At 41.2% G+C, this 16,519-nt stretch overlaps 3 long non-coding RNA genes and 1 pseudogene across 3 annotated transcripts; 2 read left to right on the forward strand and 2 right to left on the reverse strand.

Annotated features, from left to right (window-relative positions):
- Positions 1–476: 476 nt before the first annotated feature.
- Positions 477–2,557, reverse strand: LOC146572803 (uncharacterized). Its single transcript, XR_014892758.1, has 3 exons — positions 2,120–2,557; positions 683–751; positions 477–583 (listed from the first exon to the last, which is right to left on the reverse strand). It is a non-coding gene; the product is annotated as an uncharacterized LOC146572803 (long non-coding RNA).
- Positions 2,558–8,429: 5,872 nt separating this feature from the next.
- Positions 8,430–9,715, reverse strand: LOC146572804 (uncharacterized). The gene is made up of 3 exons (XR_014892933.1): positions 9,589–9,715; positions 9,006–9,142; positions 8,430–8,776 (listed from the first exon to the last, which is right to left on the reverse strand). It is a non-coding gene; the product is annotated as an uncharacterized LOC146572804 (long non-coding RNA).
- A 235-nt stretch (positions 9,716–9,950) lies between these two features.
- Positions 9,951–12,063, forward strand: LOC146572805 (uncharacterized). The gene is made up of 4 exons (XR_014892932.1): positions 9,951–9,992; positions 11,255–11,380; positions 11,497–11,630; positions 11,737–12,063. It is a non-coding gene; the product is annotated as an uncharacterized LOC146572805 (long non-coding RNA).
- Positions 12,064–12,114: 51 nt separating this feature from the next.
- On the forward strand, positions 12,115–13,531 carry LOC146572806 (uncharacterized; annotated as a pseudogene).
- Positions 13,532–16,519: the final 2,988 nt, after the last annotated feature.

The raw sequence follows: 16,519 nt of genomic DNA on the forward strand, positions 1-16,519 counted from the left end.
CAGGAGGGCTAGCTCTGTGGTCGGCATGAAGCTGGACACTCTGGTGACAGTGGCAGAGAAAAGGACATTAAAGAAACTGATGGACATTATGAACAATGCTGGGCATCCTCTGCACATGGCCATTAACAACCAGAAGAGTCTGTTCAGTGACAGGTTGCTTCTCCCAAAGACAAGAACTAACAGACTTAAAAACTCCTTTGTCCCACACGCCATCAGACTGTTTAACTCCTCTCTGGAGGGGAGAGGGAGGGGAAACAGGAGGACAAAGGAGGGGGGAACAACTAAGCTGTAGTGCCTCTTCACCTCACTGTGCAATACCTTTTGTGCAATACTTTTGTAAATAGTCAACAGTGCAATAGACTCAATACTTGAAATGTGCAATTCACTTGTATTTTTATTTTTTATTCCTATTTATTCTATTTATCCCCTTCGTATATGCTGCTGTTCCTCACAAGCTGCAGATCCAGTTGTGTGCAGCACCTGTGCATCATTATAGGTGAGCCAAGGATCTGATGTAGAGTGTGGACTCTCCTCAGGATGGACAGAATTACAGATGCAGCAGCTGTTTCCGATGTATGGAAACCTGACACACAAACAAAAGTTTACAGTATCAGTGTAAAATAATTCATTTTGTCCAGGTTGAGAAGGTGAGCTTTGGTCCTTGTGCACCACGTGTACTCACCTGAAGCCGTCTCTAGTCTGAATTTTATTTTCCATTATTTATCCACCGCCCAAATGTTTCACTACGCTACTGCAAAAAGGTAAAAACACAAACACACAATTAGACGCTGAGCACTAGATGTGCATGTATGCTAGTGATGTGTCGAGTAATGGAGGGGGCGTTTCCGCGATGCACGTATCGAGGCTTGCTTCATTTATGGGAGGAGCTGAAAATGATGACGTCCGAAGCCTCGCTGCCCGGCTGTACCACGTGACTGGTTCATGAAGTGGTTCGAACTTTGCCGCGAGATGTGACAGCGATACAAACCCCTCAGACTTCAATCAAAATGTGGGTGTTTGATGGAGAGCTGCGGTTAGTGAGAGTTGGAGACAGCTGGGAGGCAGTTTGGAGGTTTATGAGAGTGAGGAGAGAAACTCAGGAGAGAATGGAGCCAGCTAAGAAGAGGAGGATGTCCTCCCCTGTGTGGGAACATTTTGATCTTATTCCTCCCAACAAGGTATTTCTACAGAAGATGTATTTTCATAATACTGATGGTGCAATACAATTTATGTTAAGCTGTATTTACTTTTGTACAAGGTGAAGTGTTTGCTATGTGCCAGGGAGCTGGGATATAACAACAACACCTCATCCATGCTTAGGCACTACAGAGCTTTGCATGAGAATAAGGGGAACAGCGATTGTTGAGCAAGACCAGGTGAGCCATCAAATGCCATGATAATAATAGCATGCCGTAATGTTACTAAATGATATAACAATATTATACAACTGTAATAAGTTACGTGTGTGATATTTATATTTGTGCTTTGTTTTTATTGTCTTTCCTCAGGAGAACAATCTCAAATAGATGAAGACCTGGTTAGCATGGTGATTGAGGACTCCCAGCCATTTAGCATTGTGGAGGACAAAGGATTTATAAGATTTGTTAAATCATTAAATCCTAGCTATGTTCTCCCCACTAAAAAGGTCATAAAAGCAGTGAAAATTTAGTTTTTACTGAATAAAATATGGGCAGGACTGACGCCTCAGTGTGTAGCTGTCCATACCTCAACGTTACAAAAGCACAACCACTGTCCACACCCCAACCACACCTCACCTCACAGTAAATGATCATTTCCATTTTAAGCATTTCCAAATAATCATTTTCCATACTGCCAGTATAAATATACACAGTATACTGCATCACTACAATATACATGTTTTACACACTCCTTTTGTTGTTGACATTTACAGGCTGTGTGCAAAAGGCCACACTCTTCAAATTCATGCCAACTAATATTTTTACGTCCAGTAGGTGTCCTACTAGAGCAAATAAAGCTTCAAGAAGCTTTGCGCTGGGGTGAACCAATTGGATGAAAAGCTTCAGTGCTTCATCTGCCCATCACTAATGTATGCATGAGCTTTGAAATTTAAACATTTTGGGGGACGTTATTCTCTTACTTATTAAACACATGCTCCCATCCACTCTCTTGGTCCAGAAGCTCCATAATCCAAGTGTCCCAACTCAGGTCTGATGGCATTTTTTCAGTGGTGTTTTTAACCTCTTGGGAACTTTCACTACATTCCTTACTTGATGCAGAAAGAAGAAACGAGTCCATATCCAACCTTCAGAGCAGAGGCGATTAAGATCGGTATGGGTGTCACAGGTGTACCAGTCCGCCTTTTCTTCCAGGGCGAGAGGGGTTGCCATTCTTGTTCGCAGAACTATTCCTTTTATATTCAAAACTCAGATATGTGATCCAGGTGGGAGGTTCATACTTGTTACAGGTACAGTCAACTCCACCCCTGTAGTCCTCTTGAACATCTATGCCCCTAATTTTGACAACCCTGACTTCTTTAGTAAAATATTCAATCTTGTCTCACAATACAATGACCATAATATCATTATCGGTGGTGATTTTAATTGTTATTTCGATCCATTGTTGGATAGGTCTTCTGCGTCGCTGGCCCCAACCTTGAGAGCTGTTTCTGTACTCAATACTCTTACTAAATCTTTGGACTTGGTTGACATTTGGAGGCACCAGCATCCGTTAGAAAAGCAATACTCTTTCTTCTCCCCTGTCCATGGCAGCTTCAGTAGAATTGACTATTTTCTTATTGATTCCAGGCTTATTTCGAAAGTGGTTAGTTCCACTTATCACAGTATTTTAGTTTCGGACCACGCACCTCTCTCAACGGTAATTGACTTCAACCTATATACCCCCCAATACAATTGGAAATTTAACCCCTCTTTATATCTAAATGACTCTTTTACGGTTTACCTATCTACTAAAATCGCAGAATTTTTACAATTTAATGATAATGGTGTAGTTTCAGACTCTGTTTTGTGGGAGTCCTTTAAAGTCGTTATTAGAGGCCATATTATTGCTTATCAAGCTTCTCAGAAGAGGGACAAACTCAGGCTGCGTACTAATATTGAGGCAGAGCTGTCTGTGTTGGAGGAGAAGTATCGCGATACCGGGGCTGCTGACACACTTAATACCATTCTCAAATTGAAATATGACTACAACCACATGTTGGGGGAGCAGGTCATGAATTGTATTCGTCGATTAAAACAGAAGCATTTTGAGCTTGGTGAAAAGGCTGACAAGGTGCTTTCCAGACAGCTGAAGGGCATTCAAGCTGAAAGGGCGATACACAGAATTCTCTCTGCAACTGGCCAGTTGCTGTCCGATCACAAGCAGATAAATGACAGATTTCGCAGTTTTTATTGTCAGTTATACACATCTAGTACTACGGCCACAGTTGCTGAAATCACTAATTTTCTTAATGCTTTAGACATCCCGACTCTTCCTGAGGCTGCACGGGGCTTACTCGATGCAGACTTTACGCTGGAGGAAATTAGAAATGCAATCTGCTCCTTTCCTAATGGAAAAGCATGTGGTCCGGACGGTTTCGGGATAGAGCTTTATAAGACACATATTGACGTTATCGCTCCCCTGCTACTTCGGATGGTAAATTGCGCAGTGTTAAACGGCTCATTCCCTCATTCTTTCTACGATGCCCATATATGTCTCCTCCTGAAAAAAGACAGAGACGAAACTAATGTTTCTTCCTATCGTCCCCTAAGTCTTCTCAACTCAGACCAAAAGATAATTGCTAAAGTCCTAACCAACCGGTTAAATAAGCACATAGGCTCTATAATTCATCCTGACCAATCGGGTTTTATCCCCAATAGATTCTCTTTTTCTAATACTAGATGTCTCTTAAATGCGATGTACTCAACGACACTGCCCAATTCTGCGGTGATTTCACTCGATGCCCAGCAGGCTTTCGACCAAGTGGAATGGAGTTATTTGTTTGCTACTCTTGAAAAATTTGGTTTTGGGTCGAATTTTTTGAATATGATTAAGTTGCTTTACGCTTGCCCTCGTTCCTCGGTCCTTACCAACCATGAGAGGTCGCTCCCGTTCCTCTTACACCGTGGGACAAGGCAGGGTTGTTGCCTCTCTCCAATGCTTTTTGCTTTAGCTCTTGAGCCGTTGGCCATTGCCATCAGAGCCAATTCCCATATCTCTGGTATAAATTGTGGCACGTCAGAGTACACCATCGGTCTGTATGCAGATGATATCATATTGGCTCTTTCAGATTTAAAGATCTCCCTTCCTCCACTTCTTAAGCTGATTGACAGCTTTGGCCACCTATCAGGGTTCACCATAAATTGGAAGAAGTCTGTTCTTATGCCGCTGTCGTCTGGTCTGGGCCCTGATTTCCTGTCTAGTTTGCCCTTTAAGGTCTCCCAGGATTACTTTTCATACCTGGGTATTAACATCCCTAGGAACTCAAAACTCCTCTTCAGGCTTAATTATTCGGTTCTAACTGATGAGCTCAAGTGTATGATAGATAGGTGGAAACTTCTCCCACTTTCAATGATTGGCCGTATCAATATAATCAAAATGGTTGTGCTCCCTAAATTCATGTACCTATTCCAGAACGTTCCTATTTTTCTCAGGTCTTCCTTTTTCAAAGCGTTGGATGCCATTATCATGCCTTTCGTTTGGGCCTACAAGCCCCCCCGCATCTCGAAGTCTCACTTGCAAAAGCCCTCGGACGAGGGTGGTCTGGGCCTTCCAGTTTTCAGACATTATTACTGGGCCTGTAATGCCAGAGCCTGGGTCTTCTGGAATCTGCCTATAGTTGGTGATGCTGTGGGATGCAGGTCCAGCCCTAAATGGCTCGAATTGGAGCTTAGCACTGCTATCGAGCACACTGGAGCATCCTTGCCAGCTATCTTATTTTCAAAATCGGTTATTAAAAGTGCATGTGATGACTTTATTCTTTGCAACTCCGTAAAAATATTGAATCAAATTAAGAGAATCTTGAACCTCCCGGTAGTGTCAACTTTTGCCCCGATCTGCCACAATCCTAGCTTTACGCCTAGTACAATGGATGCTGCTTTCAAACAATGGCCTGTCAAAGGGTTAATTGCTATAAAGGATCTTTATATTGACAATCATTTTGCCTCTTTTGCTCAGCTTCAGACAAAGTACAATCTCCCTACAAGTCATTTTTTTCGGTACTTACAAATTAGGAATTATGTCAAGCAAGCATTCTCAAATTTAGATACCATCCCCATACAGCATGTCTTTTACAATATGATGAACGAACCTCCCACCTCAAAACACTTAATTTCTCGGCTTGTCAACCTTTTTTCTTCGGCAGCCCCCTCTTGCCATATTAAAGAGGCTTGGACAAGGGACACTGGTTTGGTTATCTCTGACGATCTATGGGCTGAAGTGTTAAGTCGGATAAAACTATGCTCTGTTAACGCCCGGCTTCAGTTAATTCAATTTAAGGTTGTCCATAGACTGCACTATTCCAAAACCAAATTGAACAAGATTTTTCCTAACGTTTCCCCCAAATGTGATAAATGTAAACTTGTGGACGGTACTCTTGGGCATCTTTTTTGGTCCTGTTCTACGCTTACAGCCTTTTGGACTAGTATTTTTAGTTTCTATAGCACTGTTTATGATAGGCAACTGTATCTTGACTGTCTTATGGTGATCCTGGGCTGCTCCGGCGACTCCTTAGCACTTCCCTTTGCTGTTCAACAGGCCCTCATGTTTGGTATGGTGATTGCCAAACGTTTGATTCTGGGGGAGTGGAAATCTGCCTCCCCTCCCTGCTTCAAGAGGTGGCTCGAGGAGATGGTCTCCTGTCTATACCTGGAAGAAATTCGGTTCTCTACGTCTGATTCCATGGAGAAGTTCAGGAAGATATGGGGGCCCTTTATAGACCACATTAAGAAGGACAGTCCACGCCCTGGGTCCTGACCACATTGTTTTAACTGCTTTCATTCTGAGCTGTTGCCCATAACTGTTTTTGCATGATTGTTATCAGCTCCTCCTAGCGATCTTTGGATTTGATCTTGTGGATTGGACTCACTAGATTGTGAGTTGTTTGACATGTATACCAGTTGCTTTGTTTGCTTCTCTGCTGTTTTTAATAAGTGCTGGCCTTGTACCCTGTTGTGTGGTTTGTTGCTCTGTTTTTTTTTGTTTGTTTGTTTGTTTTTTTTTGGTTGTTATTGTCTTTATTGTCTGTGTTCTTCTGTCCCGCTGTTTGTGAATGTGTAAAAAAATTTTGAAACTTGCATAAATAAATACATTAAAAAAAAAGAAAAAAAAAGAAAGAAGAAACGAGTCAGGGATGCATAGCAAGCACAACAAGACACCAGCAGCCCAGACCTTTCACCAACTGAAGACATTTGCAGCACCATAAAACATGACAGAGAAGAGCTGGGACTATGTGAAAGGGTGAAGTGCTGCAGTAAAGTTGCAATGGTCCTATCTTTTATACAGTCTATAGTTCACTCTATTCGATTACCCTTTTCTCATGTTTTTGTTAGTTAGGGAGATAAGACATTGTTATTTGGTTTTATTCTTTTCATAAATAAGTTTTGTACATCCTTTAGATACGGTCCCTTTTGTTTGTTGTTTTGGGGTCCACCCCGAAGCTGTAGTTCGCTCCTTTCCTTTGTTAGAATTCAATCACTGTGAAAAAAAACCACCATCAAAATTGTACTGGTTGTGTGATGTGCTGCTTGGGGTCAGACAGGGGTGGATCACCCTTATATTATGGTCTGGCCACCCTTAGACAGGCCATAACACTAACTAAAATGAAAATTAAAACTAGACTTATAACTGGCTGGCTGGTGTCCTTACCAGTGTCCTTGGGTCTGAACTGTGGGCTCCTCTTTCCAGGTGTTCGTACTGCCTGAGTGGCACCAAGGTGTGCTGTCTTGCCTCTTTTGGGTTTTCTGCATGTTTCTGGCTCAACATGCAAGTATCCACTTCTTGACGTTCGCTGTTGGTTGCAGCCACTTGAGGTTTTTGGGCTCATTTGGGTTCTCAACACTGGGCGACTTTGATGGGAGTGAAAGCATCCTCACAACATAAATCACCACACTACCTGCTTTTGTTTCAGGTTTTTTCTTTATCCTTGTTAACATGTTTGGGTACTGGGTTTACCTGTAATGCATTTTGTGCTCCAAAAGCTGTTATTTTGTGCAGCTGTGCTCCAAAAGCTGTTAGCATGACCTTTCTTATCATTAGATTGTGCCACACCAGCACCTGAGAGAAAAGCTTTGAGTTTGATTTTGTGTTTGTGTTTTGCAGGCACTCAGGAGAATAAGTCATGATGTTTCTTGTGTTTGTCATGTTAGTATCTCAGTGCTTGTCAATCACCAGTCAACAGTGTCACCACTGTGAACAACATCCTGCGACTGTTTGAGCCAAAACCTTCGAGAAGTCCCTGCAGCTGCTTCAAAACTCATCACTGAGCTCGATCTCTCTTTTAACACGCTGGAGACAACAATGAAAGATGACTTTCTTTCATATGCTGCTTTGAGGGCTTTGCTGATGAAGTTCAGCCAAAACAGGAAACATGCAGCAGGAGACAGTAACTTGTTAAAATGTTATAAAAGGTACAATTAAAGATTTTCACCCTACAGGGTTGTCAATGATCCAAGGATAAATGTCTAATTTGGTCAAAAGTTTATAAGCCATTTCTGGAGAGACTGCAGTGGAAATGTTGTCACTTTTGGACTTTGCTACCTGCAGCTAAACATTTGCAGCTAAATCATTTATTTAAAAGCAGAAGCTGCAACTGATCGAGTGAATGTTTGTCTGAAAACTTAAACTGAACTCCAAGCGTACCATTGCTCCAGCTTACCATCTTTACCTGAGTGAATCAGTTTGTTGAACAATCTAAATGATTCAGAAACTTCTGTGACATCAACTTAACTAAGGCTCATTACAAATTTCACAAAACACTGCTGAATACTTTTAATATTTTTTTTATTAGTTATTTTTGTTTTGTTGTTATTTTGATTTTAATAAAACAAAATAACATAAAGAATCAAATAATTTCTTTGTTTTTTTAAATTTAATTTATTTTACAAATAAATTAATAATAATATTAATAATAATAACAACAAATTAGTGCCAAGTGCCTTGGCACATTGTGCGCTGTCCATCTTGCGTGTTGCACAATATCGTTTATTATTTAGTAACTATTGATATCTACTGCTAGCTAGTTTATTGTGATGGTGCTTTTTTTTTTCTATTATTATGTTGCTCTTTGTTGTTTGCTGTCTCCTCTGTTTTTTTTTTCTCCATACAGGTGACCCAGGAGTTTTTTGTTTTGTTTTTTTTCTCTCTTCCCCCCCTTCTCACCGTCTCTTCTCCCCTTTGGTTTTCTTTCTTTCTCTCCCCCTCTTTCTTTCATTCTTTCCCCCTGTCCTATCCCACAGTTATGTCTGTCCCGTTTGCAACTGAAAATAAAATAAATTCATAATTATAATAAAGGTCAATCAAATGGACCAATATGGCAAGGCCATGATGATCCACTTGGTAAAATAAATCCGCTTGGCATCTTTCTTGGCCTCAAGACAACAATTCTCATGGCTATAGATCCAAACGGGACACAAAAAAAAAAAAAAAAAAGAAAAAAAAAGAGGAAGAATGAGCCGCTGACCATTCACTTTGCATAGATCGAACTGCAAGGGTATGTCTGCAATATTGTCCCGTAGTGCCTGCCTGAATTCAGCTGCATTTAGGTTTACAGGAACGACCACCCGAGTAGCAGGAGTGGCATCTGTAATCAAATTTAAACCAAATTAGCTTTCCCTAAAAACGGAAAAGGGTAAATTGTCACATTGTAGTGTCTCAACATCAACTTATTGGTGCAAGGAAATAAAGATTACAAAGGTGCTAAAAATCTAATGCCAAATTCTACAATTTGTAAACAACTGACACCATGATGTAATTCTCATTTTTCAAACCCATCACTCCAAATAATTAATATTAATATAAATATTGATTACCCCTATGAGATCGGTAGTGTGTCAGTGTGGGATTCCTTAGTACTGACACCTTAAACGTTAACTGGCGATGTCTGGTTCTCCCGCCTCTTGGTCTGCGCACTGGCCCACCTCCGTGCTGTTGGCGGAAAACTCCAAAGCTATCATTAGACCATGAGATAATTTTAGTCAAACTAATGACAGAGACACCCCCCCCCCCCCCAAGAAAAAAAAAGGAAAAAAAAAAGAAAACCACCCAACACACTCAGAGTAAGGAATGAGTGTTCAACACATCGGTGTTTATTGCATGCATTTTTCGATTGTCTCGCAAATTAAATGCTCCCTGAAAATATGGGATATGCTACATTTATAAACTAAAATCTTTATGCATAAATGCACATAACAGGGATTAAAATGACTGTCATTTGAAGTCGTCAATCTAGGATAGACATTTATGATTACAGAATTTGTTGTTGAATTGTAACAGATAATTAGTAAACGAGCCATTTATTATTTAAAAATGTAAAAGTTATTTCCTTTTGCAAAAACAAAAAAGGCGCAAAGCTAAAAGCTTGCCAATAGAGTAACCACCACCAAAGCATTTCACCTTTGTAGAAGAGATGTCCCCTCTTCACTGTCATCTTGATTCAGTAGCCGGTTAAATTGGGCATTCATTCTGTCTCTGATATCAGTGACTCTCCGTCGAAATGCAGCGCTCCGTTCGGACATGACTGTCCACAAAAAGTTCGCCAAAAGGCTGGGCAGATATATATATATATATAGCATCCCTAAAATTCAAAGTACGGCGGGAGAAGGTACATTGTTTGTGATTGGATCAGCAAGACTGAAGGTTGTGTTTTTTTTTAATCCACCCCTTACCACAACCTGTGATCAGAATTTGTGTTAACCAATCACAGTCAACCTCATATTTGTGTTGTCTCAATCAAGCTATGTGCGACAAACTACATACAGATGAATGCATGCGAAATCTCTGCGCCAACAAAAAACACCGTAAGTACCCTAGTTAATCTCAATTATTGTTCGACTTTGCTAACTAAAAGCGAAGCGATGATTCAAAAACATTGCTTTGTCCTTTTAAGCACATGTTATATGTTAGCTTTGTATTGTAGTAGGCGGAAAAAAAAGTCATGCTGAGAACCTTCACAGACAAGTCATGCTAACCTTTGTCCGTTAGGAATGTTGCCAACATGCCATTTTAGGTGAGGCATGTTAATAAGGTCTTTAATATGGTACTCCGTTTAGCCACTTTATATTATTTAAAATACGGTTTTATATCACTTGTTACATTAGCCGGATTAGGCTACACGGTACTGCACTGCCATCCCAGATAGCAAGACGACATTGAATTGATGTTGATTTTTTCTATAAAGTACCGGAGAAAGTAGATTGAATGTTCTTTTGTTATCACTGATTTATGGTCTAGTTACAGTTCACTAGCTATGTCGACGTGCAATTTAGGTATATCTGACCGGTAAATTAAAGCAGCGATCACCTGGACTGTTCCGTATCACCCCTCTCACAGTGGTACATCCCTCCAGGTAACCATTCACAAGTCTTGTACAGTAGAGCGGGAATTAATCTCAGCGGAATTGAGAGGAGAAAGTGGATGCAAGCTGCCGTTAAACTTGACTGAAGAAGAAGAAGAGAGGAGAAAGTAAAGAAATGAATAAAGAACAGTCAGTATATGCAGAAAATAAATAATAAAGTTAAAAGACAGCATGGTCTTCATGAACCCAGGGTACAATACAAAAATGTCGTTTTATTTAAGTGAGCAAAACAATGTAGACCATGTTCATTTTGGTAATTAGTTGGAAAAAAAAAAACTAATGACAGCATTTAAAATAAACAAAGATGAATAACATGGATGGGAACATTTGACAATGGAATTGGAACATTATCAAAAATGATTTTTCAGATATGCTGAGTAGAAGATGCGGAGATTCAAATTTTTAACTTGGGTGTGTGTTTGAAATATGAAAATATTGGTTGACATCGTTGACATACTGCTATTAAAGATAGGAATATGTATGAAACGTAGATTCAAAAGCTCTATTAACAGAACTATAACCTGTTAGAATGTGACATTTATTTCAGATGCATTCTGTAACTGTTCACAGTCCCAATACTTAGTGATGACAGAGTGTTTCCAAAAGTGCTCAGTCACAATTTTCAGAAGACTAACATGAAATTTTTTGATTTATTTAAATATATAAACCTGTTGAAAGCAATAATTTAAATTTTTGTCTTTGTAGAATCACAGTACAAAGTATGGCCTGGAGGATTTTCATCTCAAGGTGCAAGAACATTCATAATGACTGTACACGGCGGCTGCTGATGGACGATGTTGGGCCAGATGTGCTACAGTTAGCGTTAAGGAGGTATGATGAAAGCATGATGGAAAACATTTAACATTTTAACTTGCATAAAATGTTTAAGGGGAATATGGCCTGAAAATATAACATGAATTAAGAAGTAATTTTTTGATGTCTTTGAGGTTGGAGACAATGCAGAGAAGCCTTCGGTGGGCAAGAGGAAGACTGATCAGTGTAACTGCAGCAGATCAACTTCTGCGTGACTTGGCTGAATTGATTCAGGAGGTCGAACTGTCTACTCAGCATGGCCAACAAGGTAAGCACATATTGTGTCGATTCCTTGACTGATCAAAAGTGTGAAATAAATTATGACTCTGTCTTAACCTATTTTCCAAATACACCAAACGCTTATATATTTTCAGGCTCTTTTGGATACCAGGCACCAGTGGTTTTCAACAGAGGTAGAGGCAGATCCCTTTACCTTATCACTCGGGAACAGCTTTCATTCCTGAAGTCATGTGGATTCACTGCACCTCAGATGGCTGATATTTTGAATGTTTCACTTCGTACAATTCGAAGACGTCTGCGGTCAGTGACTTTTGAAACCAGTGTGACTTTCAGTTCTTTTGTGACACACACCCACTGTTTATTCAAATTAAATGGTATTGTGAAATTGTAAAAATTAGTATATTTGAATGTGCACTAACTAGTCAAGTAATGATGTGTGTTGTTATGGCAGTGATAAAATACTCGTGTTCTTTTTGTCTGATTTCAGACAGTATCATTTCACCCGTGCATCAATGTATGCGGAACTGACTGACAGTGCGCTGGATGAACATGTGCAGGACATTGTCGCTGGCAATGAACAAATTGGTCCTGAGGCTGTCAGAGCCTCCCTGCGAGTACGTGGACTACGTGTACAGCGAAGGAGGGTTCGAGCAAGCATGCTACGGATAAATCCTGGAGCAGCTGCCATAAGAGCAGTTTTGCGGAGACCAGAACGAAGAACATATCAGGTTGCAGGTCCAAACTCATTGTGGCACATTGATGGAAATCACAAGCTGATAAGGTAACCAAGCACACTGATTTGTTGAACACCTATTTTGACCAAAGTGAAATTCAGCATTACATCAAATATAACTGTTGAACAGTAAGACACATCCAATAGAGCCAGGCCCTGGGATGGGCAGTCCTCTAACACAACTGGTTATGTTTAAAGGGGAAAATGAGAGAACACAGACATCGCAAGCAACGTACAGACAAACTTGACATGCAATAGTGCCATGTAAATCAATTAAGAGTGTGTGTTTCCATTGTTTCAATAACAAAGCAGAAATAAGATTTTTCTTCTTATGGACCACGGTTTTAGGTGGAGGATAGTCATTCATGGGGCTATTGATGGATACAGTCGTCTTGTGGTCTTCCTTCATGCCTCAAACAAGCAGTACTGTTTTATCAAGTTTCATCAGAGCCGTGGTATCCTATGGTGTACCCTCGAGGGTCCGGACAGACAGAGGAGGGGAAAACAATGCTGTCTGCCTGATGATGAACATTTTCAGAGGCTTTGATCGTGGAAGTGCCCTAAGAGGAAGGAGTACCCATAATCAGAGAATTGAGAGGCTCTGGGGTGATCTGTGGCGAGGAATGACCAATGTGTACTGTGATTTATTTCACCACCTGGAGGAGGAAGGCATCATTGACATTGACAATGAAATGCACCTTTGGGCTCTCCATTACATCTATCTCCCAAGGATCAACAGAGATTTGAAAGACTTCACTCAACAGTGGAACAATCATGGCTTGCGGACAGAGAGACACTTGAGCCCATTACAGATTTTTGTCCGAGGCAGCCTCCAGCAACAGGGCCGATTCTCAACTGCCATGCAGGACATCTTTCAGACCAGAGCAGCTGCTGCTGATGGGACTATTGGTGGGACAGCTGATGGTGGTGTGACAGCCACTGAGAGTGAGACGACTGCTGCTCAGGGCTCAGGTGCAGATTCTGGTGGTGGTGCTGCTGCTCATGGTACAGATGAGCTGGGATTGCTGGTCGACTGGCCTGAGAGGATTACTGTGCCAGACATTGAATTTACTCTGGACGGAATGGTGATGGAGCAAGTGGTAGAACTGTTTAATCCACTAAGTGGCACCAGAGGGAGTCATGGTATTGAGCTCATCACTGGCTTAATATACTTTCTGGACTCCACATATCACTGAGACAGTTCAATTAATGACTGAAACATAATAGCAGCAAGTGGAAAGACTTCAAAATAACTAGGTGACTGGATACATACAATGTGAAAAGTTATGATACGTGTTTACTATGTACCATTGAGTAGTGGTGTAAATGCTGTTAAAATGTTCTGTGTGGATTTCATGATGTAGATGACTGATTTATAATAAGTTACATAATATCATGAATATATATAGTTTGTGTTGAAATGTCTTTATTTGAAATGTACATGTGTAAAGTGTAAGAGCTAGTGTCTCGTGAGAATACCCTTAACGAGAGTACACGAGACTTTGCATGGACTGCGAGGGAGCAGATGTCTCTCATGAAGCGATTTTAAGTTAAAAGTTTACTAAAAGAAAAAGCAACACAAGGACATAAGGACCTCTTTTCAGGACAAGCAGCCAACGAGGTATTTGTCATTTGAGAAATGTTGTTATTTGTGTTTGGACTTAATATGTGTACTCTAAAGTTGCTAATTGATTTGTACTGTTCGCTTGTGACCAGTTCTCATGGTGTATCGGCGTACTGGTGATGGTGAAGCCGAGGAGAGAAGGCCCAAGTAATAAACGCCCGTTTCAAAGAACCGACCTGTGTCTGTGTTGTTGTGAATTCTGTCATGGAAATCAGTGCATTTCCTGTATCCTTTGGGGCAACAGACCTGAGTCACACTTTTAGAGAAGTACCTGGTGAGGTGGATTGAGAGGAATATCCATGATGCATGGCAGTTTGTTCACTCACTTCCTCTCCACCACAGCTTCCGAAGTGCAGCCAATCACAGAGCTTGCTCTCCTGATCCAAGAAGAACACATCAAAGTGCACTGCACAAGCTTGCTCACAAAATATAGCCTGCCCATACACTGCTTGTGTACAGCTTCTGTTTTGATCTTCCAGTTCAGCAAATGTATATATGTGGGTGTCCAGGTATTTGTGCTCCTCCACCACATGATATCAGTGGGTTCAGTATCTTATACTTTTGTCAAGATAATGCACACTGCAGCCGACAGTTATCAGAAAGATGTCATTACCATGTTACATGGATTCTTTTTTTTTTTATAACTTCATGTCATATAAACTAGTTATGTTATGTGCAACACTGTCATGTGCCACTCTGGTTTTATGTTTCAAATTCGTGTAAGACATCCAGAGTACTCTGATGACATTGACAAGGACATCTCCAGTTTACATGGGAAACTATTATTTCAGGTTCTTGAGATTATTTACATCACTTTTGAGAAAACGTATATACAGGTCTGATTCAAAACTGTATATCTATTTTTTTAATGCATGTTGAAAGGGCAAAAATATTCCTGAGATACTGTTAACATTATTAAATTTGAAGGCTATTATACAGTGGTATTACTTTAAACTGAGTAAAACGGTATTTTGATAAAAGTTAAGGTCTCCATTTGTTTCAGAAAGAGCATACTGTCATTTACTTGCTTTTATTATTTATTTATATGCCCTCCGCGGACCATCTCTGCACTGCGTGGGTGATTAGTGGCTCCCTGCACAGTAAGGGCTGCACACAGGGACAAGACGCACTCGGTTACGATCGGATCTTCCCTGGGCAGGGGGAGGTGATGAACTGTATGCCACTTTTTCATTGGCATACATTAAGTACAATGTTTTATTGCCTACTGTGATATCCTAAGACCAAGGAACCACGGAGACCATGTTTAGCTCACAGTTGCTTCTTTATTAAGAGAACCGGGGCATGCGCCCCCACAGACTGAAAGCTCCCCAACCACTGTTGCCCCCTGGTGGACAAATCCTTGCCACAACATAACATTCCTCCCCCCTTAAACTGGAACTACTCTGTAGTTTTAATCACTACAGAAAATACCCATAACCAAAAACTTCACCTTTATAAAAAAAATGCAACAACCCCGTCCCCAGCCTTTATTGAAATTTCACTCCGGAATAGTGAACCTTTAGTCCAACAGTCTTAGGTTAACTTATAACAGTTCACCGTAATCACGGCACAAAGTCTCTCAGGTGCTCCGGCTTTCTCTTGGTCCTTTGCGATCGCCGTAACCCAGTGGCAGGTGATTCCAGCGAATCACTACTCTCCATATGTGGCTTCACCACTGGTGTAACTTGCACCTCTATGTGTCTCTCATCCTCGTCTCCTGTCTCAGCGCTGATGTTTGGGGCTGCCTTTGGGGGCTCGCCTGGGTGGCCTTCAGGCATTCCTGCTGCCAGGTACGGCTCCAGGCGGGCAAACAGCTGATCGACGTGACGCCTCACCACTGTCCCATTGCCCAGCATCACCAAGTAGGAAACAGGCCCCGTCATCTCCTGTATAAGTCCTGGTATCCATTTGGGTCCTCTGCCATAGTTTCTGGTATATACTGTGTCTCCAATAACAAACATGCGCTCCTTGGCATGTCTATCATGATACCGTCTTTGGCTATCTTGTTTTGCTGTCACTTTTTGTTTCAAGTCAGGGTGTATGAGATCAAGAGTACACCTCAACTTCCGGCCCATCATCAACTCAGCGGGAGACTTCCCTGTTGTGGACTGTGGTGTGATTCTGTAACTAAACAGAGCCCTGTTTAACTTGGTTGCCAGTGTGTCTCCAGTACTCTTTTTCATGAGTTCTTTGAACGTTTGCACTGCTCTTTCTGCTAACCCATTGGAGGCGGGGTGATATGGAGCGGAGGTGACATGAGTGATTCCGTTCTTTGCCATGAACTCTTTAGTTTGTGCACTTACAAAACACTGGGCATTATCTGAGACCACCATCTCAGGAAGGCCGTGCGTGCTGAAACAATTTCTCAGGCAGTCTATGGTTGCAGCTGCTGTAGCGGATGGAACTGTATACACATCTAACCATCTGGAGTGGGCGTCCACTATTACTAAGAACATTTTACCCAAAAACGGGCCCGCATAATCGATATGTATCCTTCTCCAGGGCTTTTCTGGCCACTCCCAGGGGTGTAGCGGTGCCTCTTGTGGCCTGTGTCTATGTT

The sequence above is a fragment of the Mchenga conophoros genome, linkage group LG6 (genome assembly GCF_057382185.1).
Source record: "Mchenga conophoros isolate Kocher_MC1m ecotype Shallow Benthic linkage group LG6, M_conophoros_male_GT1.1, whole genome shotgun sequence".
Lineage (NCBI taxonomy): Eukaryota > Metazoa > Chordata > Actinopteri > Cichliformes > Cichlidae > Mchenga > Mchenga conophoros.